This window comes from Gavialis gangeticus, unplaced genomic scaffold, assembly GCF_001723915.1.
Source record: "Gavialis gangeticus isolate Ggan-Ray unplaced genomic scaffold, GavGan_comp1, whole genome shotgun sequence".
Taxonomy (NCBI): Eukaryota; Metazoa; Chordata; order Crocodylia; family Gavialidae; genus Gavialis; species Gavialis gangeticus.
The window spans coordinates 2,152,431-2,171,098 of NW_017729024.1; positions in this window are offsets into that span (position 1 = coordinate 2,152,431).

Below are 18,668 nucleotides of genomic sequence, written 5' to 3' on the forward strand. Positions count from 1 at the left end.
GATTAGTGAGCCCGAATTCCCAGTCCTACAAATCCTTACAATTACATTCAAATAATGAACCTATGCACAGGAATACAAGACTTAATGAACCAATACAGAGGAATGGAAGAATCAGACTTCAAGACAAGGGTGTTATGAATAAAAATCTATGCTAAGACCAATCCTATCCCCCACCAATCCTATACTAATGTCTAGCAGTGTGCTTCTATGACCCACATACACTGTCTGCAGCTCTTTAAGTCTTCCTTGACCTTCTGTATTTACTGGTTGCATTTCCATTACTTGCGTAAAAACAGAGTTTATGTTAATGCCAAGATATCACCCCAACCTTAAAAAAGGGTGTAGTGATCAGTATCCATCATCTTTCCAACTGCCTTGTCACTACATCAATTAATACAATTGAGCAAAAAATGTCACAAGCCCGGCGGAAAAACCTTTACACAGCCTTTCAAGGGGAAGTTTACTTCCAGCTTTTTTCCCTTGCATTAGCTCCTGTCATCCACAAAACAACAGAACCCAGTGGTGTCAATTATATTTGATTGACTGAGTAAAGCACACACACAAATAAGCGAAAACAATGGACACAAAAATCTATATATGACTCCCCTTGTCAGTGAGAATGCTTGTCTTCTCCATTTTCATGCTGTACGGTGTCCTGCTGCTACAGACTTAAATGTTTCCTTCAGCCCCCAAACTATCACCAATTAAGTTAGCAGGGTCTTCAAAGGTGTCAAACGACTCCCTGGGCAATTGGCTGTAACTGCTGTTCAATAAATGAGGTCTAATTTATCAGTTTAACTTCACTTTTAAAAACCTAATGTCTCACGGTATTGTGTGCCATTTGCCCAGAGTGTGAAGAGATGCCTGCCACGTTGTGTTTTGAAAGTTATGTTAGCTCTTGTTAGCAATTGTACATTTTTTGTGTCGCACCTTTCCTCCCCTTCTGAAAGATACATTTGAATAAAATATCCTTGTGCAATACAGAGCTGTGCATCATTGTACCTCCCTGAAGCCTTCATGCAAAAAAATAAATAAAAAGGAAATAAACCCAGCTCTGCTATCTTTGGTGCAGACAATTCTAATGACATTGTAAGAAGAGTCCTTTACTCCTTTTCGTGCTTTTGTTTTTGACTCCACCTGGAAGCATTAATGGGAAGTAACTCAGCACTGTTTACTTAGGAATTGGAACTGCAGGATATCAGTGGCCAGGGTGGGAACAGCAGGTAATGTGGGAAGAGGCTCTGCTTGTTAAATAAATAATATGGGGTGCAGAATGAGTTTAAGTTATTATTAGAACAGTTGTCATTTTAAAAGTCAAACAGACAGACCCAAATAGTTCACAAGGCAGCACATCAGCCTAGATAGAACTTGATTAAAAGCGGCAAGGAATAAAATTAGGGCCTCAAGAAATATAATCAATAGTAGATCCTTAATTTAGAAAGAAATCAGCTATAACAGACACTTGACCTAATTTGTGTATCTAGGGAGATGGGGAGAAGAATTGAATGGGAAGATACGGGCAGAGAAAATGAGAGAGAAATAGTAGATATAGGTTCATTTTATAAAAAAAGTACCACTCAGATGACACCATATGATATGTTTGCCGTTTGCTTTAGAAGAAGCTCATGATTGGAGTATTAGAGGGCAGAGTCCTGTACATCAAGACTGATGTACAATAGTAGCAAAGGAGGAAATGTATCATTTGTCTGCATTCAATGATGCCAGAGTAGTAGGTATGGCATAACCTGTTTTTGCTAGCAAAGGACACTTTGGAACATCTTACAGCTCACTACCATGCTCGCCAGGTAATTCCACGACTTGAAGGTGACTTTGGTGAAGTGCTGCTGAAAACTTGAAGCATCCTGTTGCAACGACTGCTACTTAGTTTGGAATGCACAATCTGCTGCATGGATCCTTCTAGCATACATACAATATGGGTGCAAAAGTATTTATTTTACCTTCAATTCTTAGAGTACATTTTTATTGTCTGCACCGTGACCAACTTCAACTTAGTAGCACAACTGACTTAAGTTTTAGGGGCTCTTACTTACTAGGCACACAAGAAGCATTTCACTCTCTCTTTCAAATGCCAAGGCAAATACAAGTATCATGCTTGTGGTATTCCAGAATTCAGGGTTAACCAAAAAAATCTCCAAACCCTAGGAAAACATTTCTTGGGAATAAGGACATTCTTGAGAAAATTCTATGGAAGATATGCAACCTACCTTGCTACATCACAATGGTTGGCCATAGACATCTTGTGACTGACCCTGGTTTGTCTTCTCAGTTGGTTCCAGTTGACTGGCTTCTAACTAACAGTAGGATTTTTTGTCATTAATCCCTAGTGCCACAAAATACAACATGACCTTGTATTTTGTGCTGTTAAATTTAATCCAGTTTCTAGTATTCACTACTCAAGATCATCCGCCTTTATTTTCTGTTTCTCCTTGTAGCATATCCCTATCCTTCTCCATGCTGGCAGTGCCTCTAACATTGTCATCAGCAGATTTCATTAGTACATGAATACTTTGTTAAGATCATCTATGAAAATATCACATAGAATTGGTCCCAAGACTCACCCACCAGTTCATTGTCCATTCAGTTAATCCACTTTCATTAGAACCTGTTTTCATCTTTTCTCTAGGCAGTTCCTTGCCCACCTGACAATTCTGCAGTTTAAGGAATAATTCACCCTGTGGCAACATAGTGAATGCATTAATGAAGTCTGGACAAATCTACTGCATTTCCTTCATCAAGAAAATCAATTATCTTATTATAGAAACATATCAAGTTAGACGAGCACAATCTAGCTTTCTGGGTTTTATTTCATTTTCTATTTATGTCATTTTATTTCTGGGTTTTATTTCATTTTCTATTTATCTCCATTCAACTAAAGTTGGAGGGTCCTATCTTGGCAGAGACCTTGAGCTAGATTCCAAATTCAGTTATAGGTAGGCAATGTAGAAACAAAATGTTGTATCAGGTGTCCACCATGACCTGATTGCTAAGCAGAGGAGCTGCTGCTATCTGTACCAGCAAAAAGTGCATTTTCAGGGCACAGCTGTTTTGTACCAAGTATTACTTTTCTACTGCTGGTATTGCATCGAACACGTATACACTTACCTTAGTAACAGAAGCTCTGCACTGTCCCCTAGCCTCCCAGTTTGCATTGCTCCAGCCCCTGCTCTTCTCCAGAGAGACAATATGTGATAGAGACTTGGCTGGACTTCACTACTCCAGCTGAGTCACAAGCCCTAAGTCACAGATCAAGCCCCAGCTGAGTAACAGAGGTAGTATTTAAAGCCCGGGGCCCTGGAACCACACTGGGGAAACACCTCTTACTCCCCAGACTGGAGTTCCCAGAGTTACAAATGGACAGGGATCCTTGCCCCACTGCTCCAGTCCCCCTTAGGTCTGGTTTAGGAGTGGAAGGAAGCATTAGTAATGTTCCCTGCCTCCTCCCCAAACCAAGGACTGCCTGGTTTGGAGAACAAGTTGGAGGCTTTTCCCCTTGTTCCTGTTGCTCCAGGGGAAGCTCTGGTTTCTGGCTTTTGTGTTTCTGGCAGGATAGATGATCCTCCTGCATGAAGCACTTCAGAGCCGTATGCCTGCAGCCCCATGTGGGACTGCAGGTGCCATCTTTATAAAGTGTGGAGTGTGGGGCAGCTTATCAGCCCAAGTTATAAGTGCCAGTCTTGTTGTGCCCTGTTGGGGGGAGATGCTGCAAGCACCACCATGAAAATGCTGAGAGGAGTGGGGCATCTCCCCCTACAGGACTTGAGAGCTCTAAACCTGCAGCCCCGATGCGCAAGTTCTAGCTGCACTGAAGACAAAACCCCACCACTGACCTCCCCCCACTCCAGCTGACCTGGACTGACCTGACCTGACCCCTGTTGGCAATGGAGCCCCAAACACCCCTGCTGTCTCCCCCCACCCCACAGCAGCACCCAACCTCAATCCCTCAGCTTCCAACCCCCAAGCACCTAACCCTGATGAGACTTACCTGACCTGCGTTGGAACTGGATCCATTGGCTAGTGGCAGACAGGTTGGGATCCAGTGTGGTCTGCTGAAGGGGAAATTAAGAGGCTTGAGGAGCTTGACAGCCTGAGAAGAGCTTGGCTGACAGCTGAGAGGGAAGGGAGCTGTTGTGAGGAGGGACAGCCAATGGTGCTTTCAGCCAGTCAGCCCTGACCTGTTTGCTTGACTTGGAGCCAGGGCTGTCAGGGCTGGGAGCCAGGCACCAGGGGGCATGGGCATGCCTGCCAGGCCCAGGAGGATGTCAGAGGCCTGGCAGCCAGTGTCTGCAGCTACCACTGCCTGGCTCTGGCTCTCAGCGTGCTGCTCAAGGAGTGTGATGCGGCGCTCCTTAGGGGCCTCCATCTAGCCCCAGTGCTCCTGTACTGCCTGCTAAAACACCTCCTCCCAGATGACATCCTCCACCACCGTGCCAGCTCCCACTCTTCCTGCACCTGGTCCTGCACCTGCTTCTGTGCCTCCCACTGCTCGGCCACTGCCATCAGTGGCTGGAGCAGGATGGTCCAGTCCTTGGTGCGCTGCTGCTGGTGCCAGCACATCTGGATGGATGGTGCTGCTGGCAGCTGGTGATGTTATAGCCGGCTGCTCCTCATGGAGGTGGGTTCTGCTTATCTCTTCACACCTCATTTATCTCCTCATACCCCACAACACCCTTCAAAGGATTTAATGGCATCCCAGGTTGCCCCATCACTCTGGTTGAGAATCACTGGTCAAGCACATTTGAGCACCATTCGTGGCTGGTTCTCAGAGACAGCTGCAATAAATATAATTAACAGGTACCTTAACAAAGCTTATTCTCTAGATTTAAAATAATCTTTATTTTGCTTATTTATCTACTTATTTGTAGTCTATTATTGGTTCTGTTGATGATTATTTACACGAGAATTGGAGCCTTACCATGCTACAAACACAGCACTGGAGCTTTCATTCTCTGTGAATGAAAGCAAAACAAAATATTTTCATTGAAATTATGAATATTATAAACTAGTATTTAAGTAAACAATACTCAAAAATAATATTTTTGAAATTACTCTTATTTTTAAAATAGTTTCACTTATCTTTCAAGAGAGTATGATACATATTGTGATGATTTAGCAGAGCCATGTAAGAAAGTTTGCAACTCTAATGACACTAGTAAGAAATTCTGTTTATGCTGGAGATATGTGAAAAACATGGCATTTTTGCAGCGGATAAAAACAAGCAATGGGTGAACCTCAAATATGGGTAGATTTGGTATGAAGAAGCACCCAAGAGTTCTGACTCTTATTTGAGACTTATCCAATGTAGATGAAGTTTCTGAGGTCCTTCCTCTAGTAACATAATCCACTCCACCCTCAAGATCACCTTGACTTGCTGTTCCCATGGTCCACTGCCATTTGTTCGAGCATTTTCAAAGGAGCCCTCAAAATTAGCTGTTCCTTTCCAAATAAATGAAGTTTTGGGGTCCTGTGCATGTGGTCCAAAGCCACAATTACTGCATGCACATGGGTATAGAAATAGGCACATTGCCTCTGCTTCTAGTACCATTGGAAAGCACTGGAAATAGCATTTTCTCTTTAAACATTTCTGACACATCTGTCATGTTGTGGGCCGTTGCCCCCTGGAGTCTGAGATGAGATGAGCACATTCATCTAATAAAGGGTCTTTTTTTCCCCCTGTAAGGTCTAAAATGTCTTTTTTGCTTAGAGTGGAGCAGAAGGCTTACTTTTTTTTGCCTCTTTTCTTCCATCAGCTTGATCCTAAAAATGAGCTGGGATTTTCTGGCTTCCACCTAGACTGCCGCTCCCTGGACCACTGTTATAGAGAACGCTGAAGGACTTTCTCTTTAAAGAAGCATTTATATACTGGGGGTAAGCCAGCAGTGAAGCTAATCTTAGTGCATTACATTACTAATGCTTATCTTGAGTTTAGGACTATTTCAAATATGCTTCAAAGTAATTAGCAGTTACTGGCATCTGCTTTCTCATTCCCACATATCTCCATTAACTACTCTTCTAATTCAAATGGTATTCCTTTAAAAAAAAATCACTTTATTTCAATGAGTACAGTGTTCAAATGTTTAGCATAGAAGGAAATGAAAAAAAATGTTGAAGCCTAAAAAAAAAGCTGAAGAGGAAATAAAATAGCACTTACAAGTAGAAGCAAGACTTTTAAGCCCTACTGTAATAGAAATAATAAATGGCAACAATAGTAAGTCTACAGTCTTTATGGTGTTCAAAATTTTTTGTTTTTAACCAGAATTTTATTCTGTGGAATTTGACTGATGGTTAGTAATGACTGCTGAGGTCTAACGGTTCATGGGCCTGATTTGATGCAAGTTCCACTGCATAGTCAAAGCTTCTCTGAACATCTTGGAGTAGAAATAGGGCTGAAAGTGTAGTGTGAACATGATTCCTAGTGCAGATGGAAGGGCAGAGATACATGAAAATGAATGGAAAGAAAAATGAAGATAACACGCCTGCTCCCACCCTATATGGTACTTTAGTGGTTTCTAGAAGTCAAAAGGGATTCACTATAAGGAAATCCTTTGATGCAGATGTTATGCAGGGCTGAGGTAAGCAGCCATCAGATGACCATGGAACAAGACAGATGAACGTAAATGCTGTGTGTATATGTAGTGTTGAGCACTAAAAGGGATCCTAGGGTGTCCAGGCACAGGTGTGAAGTCACTCATTGTCATTTAAAATCTCTTCCAGGCAGATAACTTACTTCAGATGATGTGACCTTCCTTTATGTACCACTTTGCCCTCTGAGCTGAATCCTGCAGGAGAGACAGTAAATGACCTACCACTACAACATTTGCAAAGCTTTTAAATTGTTTTGCTCCAGCTAAAGACTTGGGCTTTTTTCCAAAATCAATTTACCAGTATATATTTAGTAGAAACAGTTGAAGAATTTCTAGATATAGTTATATATTCCTCCCTCCCCAAGAAAGAATAGAGAAGCAAAACATACAAGACTCCAAACAAAAGCTATGCAGAGGTAAACATTATAAATAGAACCTATAAAAATATTGAAATTTAGAACAAAAAATTAACCCTCTGATTTTTTAGGTGGCCCCAGGAACAGCTGATTTGCATTACGGTGCTAATCTTAGGTTTAAGGTACTGGTATTGATTCTGCTCTGACTTAAACGTGTTTTTCAGCAAGGCGATTCCACTGACTTCAAGAGATTACTCCAAAGCTACACTGGTGTAAATGAGATTAGATTCAGGCTTATTATATTTATTCAGAGGTTTTCTTATTGATTCAAGAATGGCGGTACAACTTATACTGAGTTTCATTAGCATCTCTAATGAACTTGAGCTTTTAGCTAAATCTGGGTGGTCTTCAGTTTAATCAGTGGAGCATACATATCTATTCACACTTTACAAAGGCACTAATTAAATAATTTAATCAAACCTTACTTTGAGGAGCCTGTATGTAAACATCAATGTGTCCAGCACCCTCCACGCTGACTTATGTAACTGGGCTGTATATTTTGGAGGTTTTCCTGGATTTATTCCAGGGGCTACTATCCCTTTCTAAGCAATCCTGGCCCAAAATAGGTGAGGCTAGGATACTGGATGCTCTTCTGTCTCTAAGGAGGATGGGAAAAAGTTGTACCTACCCTCTCTTCAGTAACATTTGGAGGATCAAAGTCCCAATGAGTCTCTCTTCTTGCTGTGGCTGCAGCCACTTCCAGGAGCACTGCTGCCTGGCTGGTGCTCTCGGGGTGGGGGGCGGCACTGGTGCTCCTGCCTGTCCCCCCTGCCCATCGCCTAAGTGGTCAAGGGGTGCACTGGTGTTCTCAGGGCTGCACGTGCACCCCCATGCACCCTCTATGCATTGCCACTGCATACAGTGCACCCTCAGCAAGTTTGCAGATGACACTAAACTGCAGGGATTAGTAGATATGTTGGAAAGTAGGGCTAGGATTCAGAGTAACCTAGACAAATTGGAGGATTGGGCCAAAAGGAATCTCATGAGGTTCAACAAAGACAAGTGTGAAGTCCTGTACTTAGGATAGCACAATCCCATGCACCAGTACAGACTGGGGGCTGAGTGGCTGGGCAGCAGCTGTGCAGAAAAGCACCTGGAGGTTACAATAGACAATAAGCTGAATATGAGCCAGCTGTGTGTCCTTGTTGCCGAGAAGGGTAATGGCATCCTGGGCTGCTTTGGTAGGTGTGTGCCAGTGGGTAAAGGGAAGTGATTATTCCCCTCTATTCAGCACTGGTGAGGCCACATCTGGAGTACTGTGTTCAGTTTTGGGCCCCCTACTGCAGAAAGGATGTGAACAAACTGGAGAGAGTCCAGTAGAGGGTGACAAAAATTGTGAGGGGGCTGGGGGACATGACTTACGAGGAAAGACTAAGGGAACTGGGCTTATTTGGTCTGGAGAAGAGGAGACAGGGGATTTAATAGCAGCCTTCAACTAACTGAAGGCGGGTTTGAAAGAGGATGGAGCTAGACTGTTCTTAGTGGTAGCAGATGACAGAACAAGGAGCAATGCTCTCAAGTTGCAGCAAGGGAAGCTTAGGTTAGATATTAGGAAGAATTTTGTCACTAGAAAGTCAATAAAACCCTGGGACAGGTTATCTAGAGAGGTGGTGGAAGCTCCATCCTTGGAGGTTTTCAAAGCCCAGCTAGAAAAAGCTTTGGCTGGGATGATCTGGATGGGGATAGTCCTGCTTTGAGCAGGGAGTTGGAGTAGATAACTTCCTGAGGTCCCTTCCAACTGTAAGTTTCTATGATTCTAGGATTTCCCAGAAGCTCACAGAGGCTTGGAAGTTAGAAACAATAAAGACACTATTTAGGACAAGAGCATGGCCAATCCTATATGGCTCTACATAGTGAGTGATGAAGTGGACGCATCTGAACTTTTCTGTGTTGATTAGAGGCACCATCACAAAGCTACTACACCCTCTCCTATGTCTATGCAAATGGGCATGTAGGGAATGTAGGAACCTTGGCTGAACTGCTTCTGTGCTACAAGCACCACTGCCATGCCTACATATTGAGAAATCATAGAAATTTTAAAAAGATAGAGCTGGAAGTGACCCTGGAAGAGGTCTTCCAGTCCAACCCCCTGCTCAAGGCAGGATTATACCTTTCTTCACCAAGCCAGGCAAATGTTTGTCTAATCTGAACTTAAAAATTTCCAATAACAGAGATGCCACAACTTCTCTTGGTAATCATCTACTTCAGTGCTCTAGAGTGAACCACACCAGGGCTGGGAGAGGCTGAAGGCCAAAGTCACTGATTGACACCAGCAGAATTAAGCTCAGTATGAAGTGAAGCATCCTACACTGAAATTCCCTTTTGCACAATAGCCTCTGCATGAGGAAACCCATATTTCTCTACTAGTGTCCTAATTCCCACTCTTGGGCAGCAAAGAGTGCAAGATCCATGGGGCCAGAAAGAAAGCAAGCAAGAGAGATGAATCCAGAGATGAGGGCTCTCCCCTGACAAAGGGGGGCCTTGGGTTATGGTCTCTGCTTCCAGTGCCACCAATGGATTTTATATTAGACAATCTTTGGTTTAAAAATATAGAAAAAATTGGGCATTAGGAACCAGAACTCAGGTCTTCCACATCCTGGGCAAGTGCTCAAAACAAAACCATTGGGTAAAATGTAATCTTGACTGTGCTTAGGAGGTGACTGATTGTGTCTAATGTCTGTATGGTATTCCTGGGCACCTAATCCTGTTGATCTGGCTTGCTCTCCTGTGGTAATGCATTTTTAGGTATGGCAACATGCAAATAGAAGCCTTATGTCAGGCAGTTCCTGTCCTTTTATTGAGCTCATTGCATAGTAACAAGAATGTAGCGGCCTTTGTGTTCATGGCAGTGCAGGGAATTTTCATTCCATGGGTTCCTAGGGAGTGCAGAGGATGAATGGGGTGGGACCAGGAAATATGCTGACTGAAGAGCGAGGGTGGGCAGGCTGTTATTTCCTAAATCATGGAGCGCTCCTCAGGTATTCTTCTGTATCACCCCCTCAACCATGGGCTGTCCCTTAAAGCAGGGCCATCCAGCTGATGGCCTCTGGATGAGATGCTGCCTACAGAGGATTCATATGTGGTCCCCTCAACCAGAAGCAACAGAAGCAGCAAGCGTCTTGGGGCTCTTGCCCCTAGTTCTCACCTCCTGATCCTACCCCAGGAGGGGAAGCAGGGCAGCGCAGCACAGTCCATGGTACTGGGGAAGCTGGTAGCCTGGAGTGCCAGTGCAGCATAGTACAGCAGCAGAGCCTGAGGTCAGGGAGCTGAAGGTAAGACAAGGTTTTGATGCACAGTGTAGCGGGGGGCCAACCAAGCACATATCTGATGTGAAGCCTGGGAGGCCCGTGACCCCTACTGGTGCAGCACCTTCAATGTGCAGCCCCCACTGGTATGGCCCATAGGTCATGCAGCCCCCAGCCGCTTAGAAGTTGGACAGCCCTCCTTTAGAGAAATGATTTAGGCCATGATCCTGCCAACACTGACACAAACAAGTGTTATAGGGTCATATTTTTCAAGGTACAAACAGGCTATCCACAAATATGAAAGTGAGTAGGAAGTAGGAGTCTGATTACTGTTTGTGCCTTGGAAAATATGACCCTAAAAAAAAGAAAGAAGAAATTTCACTTTGTTGTGGCTCAATTAAGCCCGCATCCTAAAAACTTCTAAAACAAGAGTTATTTTTCTGGAGAGGATCTCACACGTATTGTGACTTCCAGTGGAGATTTATATTGTGGGGAACTCAGATTTTCCACAGAATTCTTCAGCATAGAGACATTCACAGTTCCAGACTCCACTCTGCTGCCTCTCAAGAGAGAAGGTTGCTTATTAACTGATCGAGGATGAGGAATTAACTTATTGCTATATTAATTTATCATGTATTACTTTTTGTCATGCCACAAGGTTTATATAGTCACTTAAAAATCAAATCCATGCTTATTTATTTTGAATACATAAAACATATTTTAGCAATGGTAGCAGGATCATTTCTTGACTTTCTACAAAAAAAGGGGAAAAAAAGAAAAGAAAGAATATGAAAAAAGAAAAAAAAGGAGATTTTGAGCATGCAAAAAACCCCCTAATCAATGATTCTTTTGGTTTGTTTTTTTTTAATATATTAAAAAAGTTCATAAATGAATGCTCAAATCCCCTAAAGTCTGTAGGAAAAAATGAAATCTTCCTCCAGACCACAGCGTGGTGAAATAAATTAGTATAATGATTTATGTTTACGGTTTTAGTCAATTCTGATAGAGATTATAGAGACAAAATGACAAACTGCCTTAGCGGTAAACTTAAATCATGTCAGCCAATCTTTAGTTTTTCCTTACTCTAATTGCTCCTCTTGTTCATTTATCTTCCTAGGCAATCTTTAGAAGAAATACTAGTTCAATCAGTGCATGTGCAAACCACCAGAGATAAAAAGTTTAGTCTAATTTGTCTCACTAAATTGTAATTCCTCTAGTAAACAAATCTTAGCTTGAAAGGAGACTAAAGAAATCTAAATAAATACGGCCACAAAATGTTTCCCTCCTATATTCCTACATGGACCATTGGTAGATATTTTGTAAATTTTGCCTTCTGAAGTAACAGAGGAAATGGTATCTTGCAATATATTAGGATAGTATCAAGATATATGTATTTAGCAACATATTACTAATTTTAAGCAAAAGGAGGTTAGCATCACTATAAGGAAAAATACCAATGATTTCTCACCAAAATAAAATGATTGATAACGGTTAATATTAAAATACATTTCAATTTTATTTTTTTAATTTAGAAAAAATAGTTTTGTGGTCTACAGATCAAAAAATTTCTTATGATAAAGGAATCATCTCATTTTTAATCTATTTGATTTCTGTTTTGTCTCTATTTGTCTTCCTCCCATTAATGTTACTGGAGTTTTGTGTTTACTTTGATACAAAGAGGATTGGGTCATTTGGTCCTGCTTTCACAGATCTATACCCATACTTACTGGAAACACTCACAGGGCATGTCTACACGTGGCCATACGGCACCATTGTTACTGCACCATCATTTAGTACTTTCGTTTGGAAGTACTCCATGACGGCGCAGTAACAGCCCTTACTACACTGTGCCAGCCTCAATTTTTAGCAGACTTCATCACCATAGCAGCACACTATAATGGGGGAGCGCATTGCTATGATGACCTAGCAGCGGCATCATGGTTTGTGACCACCAACACTACATCGCTGTAGTGCATTGCTACAGTGACATAGCATCATGAGTAGACACACCCACAGTATATAAAATTAAGCATCTTCTTTGCTCCTTAGAGACCCATGGAAGGCAAAAGAAGCATAGAAAGTAAACTCAGATGTGAAACGCATACCCTACCATATAGGGTAGTATGCGCCCTGGCATAAGTGATTGCTATTCGTTTGATTTCAGTGGAGTTATACCTTCTGAGTTTCTTGAAAAATCCATAACAAGGCTTCTGCAAAGATGAAGTGGCTGCTTTTTCAAGTAATATTTCAAGGGCCTGATCTTTCAGTCCTTTCTTATATAAAACTCCCATTCACTGGAAAATGTTAACAATCAGGATTTTGCCTGTGTAAGGATTTCATGATCTGGACCCACTGGGCATGTCAGATTAGAATGTGAGCCAGATAACTAAATTCTGGAAACACGTTCTGTGAATAGTCCCATTTAGCTAAATCAGGCTACTCATACAAGTAAATGTGTATACACTTTTAAGTATTTGCAGGGCTGGGACCTCAATCTTTCTGCAAAACTGCAAGAACCCACTATATTTTAAATCTACATCTTCATAAAATGTGTTTCCATAGCTGTTTATCTGAAGGACCAGGGGTCACTTTTAAACAAACAAATTGAAATGAAAAGAAGAAAGAAAAAAGAAAAGAAATTACAATAGTATCTATGCTATGGTAATTGGTTTTGCTAACCTATTATTAGACAATATGTCTAGTAAATACATATGTGCTGCTTGGGAAATATGTTTTCTTTGTAATTAAGAAATTAGAGAGAGAAGATAAAAGTAGGGCATCTCCAGTTCTGGATGACAGAGACATAACTTATGCCAGATGCCTGAATTCTTATCACTTTCTCATTATGCACATTTATCATAGTCATTCATCTACTTATCAGGTGTGCATTGATGGTACAAACATCAAAAACCACAAACAGCAACAAGATCTCTAAGAGAGCATGACTTGGAGCACAACCTTTCAAAATGTATCAAATATATATTGTGTCCCATCTACTGGATGGCAAAAGATAAATCTTTAATTTGTAAAGTTTAAAAATCATAGGATCACAGGAAGGAGAAGGGACCTCACAAGGTCATCTAACCTAGCACCCTACTCAAGGCAGAACCATCTTTGACTAAACTATCCTGGGCAATTCTGGGATGCCATTTATTCTGCCTCTACAGATTTTGGGTGGACCTGTGTGTAACACAGTTGGAAATGAATGAACGGATACTGATTAATATTCCAGCTAAGATTCTTGGCATAGCATTAAGCTGTACATGTAGGTACATGCTCTCGATCAAGAGTTGTGTGCAATTTTCAGCAGCTGAGATTATCAGTTCCAGAGCAGCTGTATGAAGTGTATGTACACCAACGCCTAATATTGTGCCTGTGGGTTTTCAAATAAGACAAGTCGTTACTTTTCTCTTATTTGCATGCCCTTTTCAGATAAGCTTTTGAGTAAAATTTCTGGCAAAGTCAGACTTAAGGTCTTTGGACACATCTCACTTAGACATTCTGATCATAAGAGGTGCCAATGAGGAGTCCCTTGGGGGCTTCATTGTTGACAACAATACAATATGGAAAACTCATATAAAGTTAATATATATTTTTAAAAGAGTATATTTCTCTTTTTGGTTTTCCTATTCAGAATATGGAGCCAAATTTTCAACTCTTGTAATTTTATGCAAGGAGCTAGCCCATGGTTAAGCTAAGATCAGAGTTGATTGGGCTTCTTCCCTTTTACTTCTAATATTCCAGCTTTTCTTTGCCCGCCTTTGTAAAAACAGAATAAGTAGTATAATGTGTGGTAAGAGAGTTGACACCTAAGGGAAGGGACACCAGAACTATTGGGGTGGAGGGCTGGGGGTAGAAGGCACCTCAGCCTGGGGCTACTGCCTGCCTTACTCTGCCTGCACCTTCAAGATCCAGGAAAAAGCCAGCACAGCAATGCGTGTCATAGAATGCAAGGCATTCTGGGAATCTTAGTTTTGTAGAGCAGCAGTGGAAGTCATTGTTGCTGGAGCGAGCAGTGGAAGTCATTGTTGCTGTTTCTTGCTGCTGAAATCAGCATTTTTTTTGTCCTGTCAACATGGACTTCGGTGGCAAAAACAAAAAAAATGGAGTGAAAGTTTCCCATGGCAGTAGTGAACTCCACGGCCACTCTAAAGTACTGCAATTGCAGAACGCCTTGCACTCCACAAGAATTCCTACCTCTCTGCTTGCTGCTGTTCCTGGATCTGCAAGGCGTTGGGGGGCGGATAAGAGACAACTGCCCCCAGTGCATTTTTTCCACACTATGTCTCTGACTAAAATAATTCCACTGTAGGCAATGAAGCTCTCACTGATGCAAAACCGGTGACAGATCAGAATCTAGACCTCTACACTACTCAAAAATGAATAAAAAACTTTATCAGCCTAATTGGTCTTTTACCCAGAGCCTTTTAACCTCTCTTTGGACTACACAATGATGTAACAAAGAAACATCAGGTTTTGGCAAATGAGCAGCTGGTTGAACAAAGCAGAACAATATTCCCTGACACAATAGCATGTTCCAGCCTAAACATATTTCTGAGGAACCCTGACAGAGTTTAAGGATCTCTCTTCACACAATTTTAAACAAAGTCTAAGAAATATAGCCAAGTGTTTAGACTTGGCATTCAGATGGGAATCCATTTCCAGCATTGTCAATGTCACGCAGTTGCTATGAGAGTTCAGACAAGTTATTTAATCTCTTTAGGCCCCAGTTATAGCTGGTTGAATTATATATTGAAAACACTTCACCACATGTAGCCCTTTCTTCCTTTCTGTATATTGTCTGTAAACAGTCCTTAACTTTTACAAATTTGTTTTTAATCAAAATTGTGTGACATATTAGGTTTGAACAAATTTATGTTTAGCAATTAGTTACAAGCTGTTTTGTTACAACATTCAAGAACTTGGTATGTATAATGTGCTAGACAAGCTACAAGATTGGTGATCTGAATAATATGACTATTTTTGTCTTATTATTGGATGACTTAACATTTAAAAGCACAAAGCCCAAAGAAGAAAACGGGGCTTTGATACTCTCAGATAGAGAACAGCAAACACTTTACAGAGAGAAAAAGATCACCTGAACTTGGTTCCATCCTGAATATGGAAGACAGAATTTGAGAGAAGTATAGACATAAGCTAGATTTATTTGGCAGACTTTACATTTAGCTATCTTTGGTCACAATCACATACATTAACTGTTTTGTTTATACATGCACAGTCATATTTGCAAAGGCTGTCCGCTGAGGGGGATGAATCGGGGTGACCACCCCAGGTCCCATGCTTTGTGGGGCCCTGTGGACAGGGCGAGGGCCAAGGGAGCCACCACTCCACGTGGATGCTGTGTGCCGCTGGCTTTGCACTCTGACTGCTTGCCACCCCCCTCTCCCTCGCACATGCCCCGCACAGGCTGATATGCCCAGGGCCCTGCACACCCCTAGGGTTGGCTCTGGGACCCACTGTAGTTCGGAAATGCAAGGGTAATTCAGTATAGTGCAGCACTCATAATTCCCTGCAACAAAAGGAGTGGGTTTCTTATCAGGTGTGGAGAAGGGCATGTGATGTCCTTTCTGAATAGATGGCAAAGCAGCAGAGGTGTAACTGGTAGAGTTTGCACCCTTGGCAACAGAATTGTATTATTGTGGCCTAGAGAGGGATGATGCCCTCTGAAGGTCCAGGTGTGGTTGTATATCTCTGCATTTAGCTGCCTAATGCTGTGAAACTCTGAGTGTAATGTTTCCTGACAATGAGAAATGTAACTGATTTTTTTTTCAGGGATCCCCATCAGTAGCTAGTGCTTTGTCTACCCCAGAAGCATGGAGGTAAGGTTGAGGGGAAACAGCAGTAATCACAGTCACTCTAGAAAGAAATGGAGGTTAATATATTGGAGGGAGTTGTGGGTCACTGAGAGTGGGGCAGGAAGGAGGCTGTTACGGATGGGAGCTGTTCAAGTTGTGAAGATAGGGTGTTGAGGAAGGCAGTTGTTGGGGAACAGCTGCCTCTCATTCCTTTCTCCTGTGCCACTACTTCTCAGGCCATTTCACCAATGCTTTGTTCACCCTTCTGTTAGTGGATCCCTACTTCTTTCCTGAATGCTCTACTGTGGGCTAGGGGAAGTGGGGGAAGAGGGAAGGAGAGCTAAGAGGCCACTTGGCTGTTTGAAATCAGATGCCATAGCAGCTGTTGGCAGCAGCTTCCATATATTTGGAGGATTGCAGCTAGGATTCAAACTCATGTGATGGGGCCAGTTGCTGTGTTTGTATCATACCTCACAAGGTTTGACAATTTTGGCAGCCCTATCAGCACGGTCCCTAATGTAAGTCAAGGATGAAACATTGCTCAAGCCAGCTGATTAAAAAATAGCTCAAGTTGTCTTAGACCAGGGGGAAAGAAGTGGTCCGGCTAGAGGCCCTGTAAACAGACAATCCCATTTCACTGATACAACACCCTTTGGCTGAGATTTTTTCAGCTTCTCTTCTCTCTGCTGTGATTCACCCTAAGACAAAGGCCACTCTAAGAACTCTGTCCCTGGAAGAACCATCTCTATGAGTAAAGCTATGCTCACTCACTTGGCCTTTCCACTGAGAATGCAGGCAAGGGTAGAAATATGTGATAGTCTTTTCTGTTAAGTGGATTTTGGCCATTAGAACCAGAAAGAAAATACCCTTTTGTTTAAAATAGGCCACCAAATAACCATTCAACAGTAATGCCTTTAAGTCACCAGTGAGCTTGGCACTATACAAAACCAACCAACTGAAAAGAAGAGCTTTGTTTCCACTATCAATCCCTTGAGCCACTCAACTTATAGTTCCTGTTTCCAATGAACTCTTACTGAGGTTCTTAAAGGATTTATGACTTTAGCCCAGAATAATCAGTTCAAATACTGAAGTGCAACTTTAAAACTATCCAGACCAAAACAAAGTGACGGTCACAAATAGATAATATGTATATTTCAATGCAGGACATTTATGTTTCTGGAACTGAAGGAAGTGGCAGTGTTGCCTCTCCAGGAACAAAGTTAAAATGCATACAGATGAGACAGATTACTACAACTACTTATTGAAGCTTTTCATTATAGATTCACAATAAAAGCAGATTAAAACAGAAATAGTATGGGTTAAACACTAGTTTTTAGATCTTAATGTCAAGACAGACGGCTAAGCATTTTGATTGTTCCACATTCTCTTCAGACATACACATGATCACTATGAAACAACAGGTTTAAGAGAAATCTGCTTAGATGTAATTATATTATGGTAATAGGTTTTCTTCCTCTCCCATGTCTGCTGGTTTTTATTTACACTGTCAGAGAATATTGTACCCAATCTATTGCATTTCCCAGAAAACATCCTGAATAGTTTAAACTCCAATAAATTACATAAAGCATAGTCAGAAGAGGTTTAATGAAGAAAAGTATGCTTTAAAGTTTAATTCACTGCAGTTTTTCAAAGCAAGACTTATGCTCCCAAATGCCTTTAAGTGGATTTTTCAAGCCCTGGAATGGAAAATGCAGTGCAATGTAATGCAATAATCTGATTTCTCTAGCTATATTAATAAGACCTACTGGTATTAAAAACAAAGTCTTTTGTGAATCATCCAAAACCTGAGTTTTGTAATTCTTTTATTACTATAACTTCAATGCCCACAACTCAGTCATGGCTTTTCCATTTTTTATTCCTAAAGAATCTTTCATTTCCTTACACATTAGCCCTAAATAGAAAATAACCTACAATTTAGAAGATAGTATTATATGTGTTTTCCAAAGTTTAAAAATTCATGTAATAAAAACCATGTTATGTTATGGTAGACAAACTCTGCATAAGCAAAACTCATCAACTGAAACAACCACCTTCATAATCTTATACTTCAATTAAATCTATTGTGGAGATAGATGCAAATACCGAACTAGAAAAAGAATCACAATTGAACTAAAAGGTGGAAGGTAATATCAGAACAAAATCTGTCTGGGTATGAAATTTTAAACACACAAAATTAACACCTGGAGATTGCTATAGAATATATAAAACATGGAACTGAAAAATAAATGCTATTTTGGTCAGTGACTGAAACCCTCAGTTGTTGCGGGCTGCAGAATGGCATAACCAGTATAGACAAAGCATGATGGGGCAATAGATCACAGTAATAACATTTGCAATAAACAATAACAGAACAAAGCAGACATCTATAAAAATCCCACGAGGAATTTGCCTTATCCATAATTTTTCTTTACATTTGAGAAACCGTGTCAGGAAAGGCCATTACATCCAATGGCACCAATTAATTTCTGCAACTTTTAATGACATCTTTCTGGGTAAAAACCTCAGATAATACCCCAAGCACATGATTGATAGAAGCTTATATTTGATTTGTACTAGATTCTTGATTTT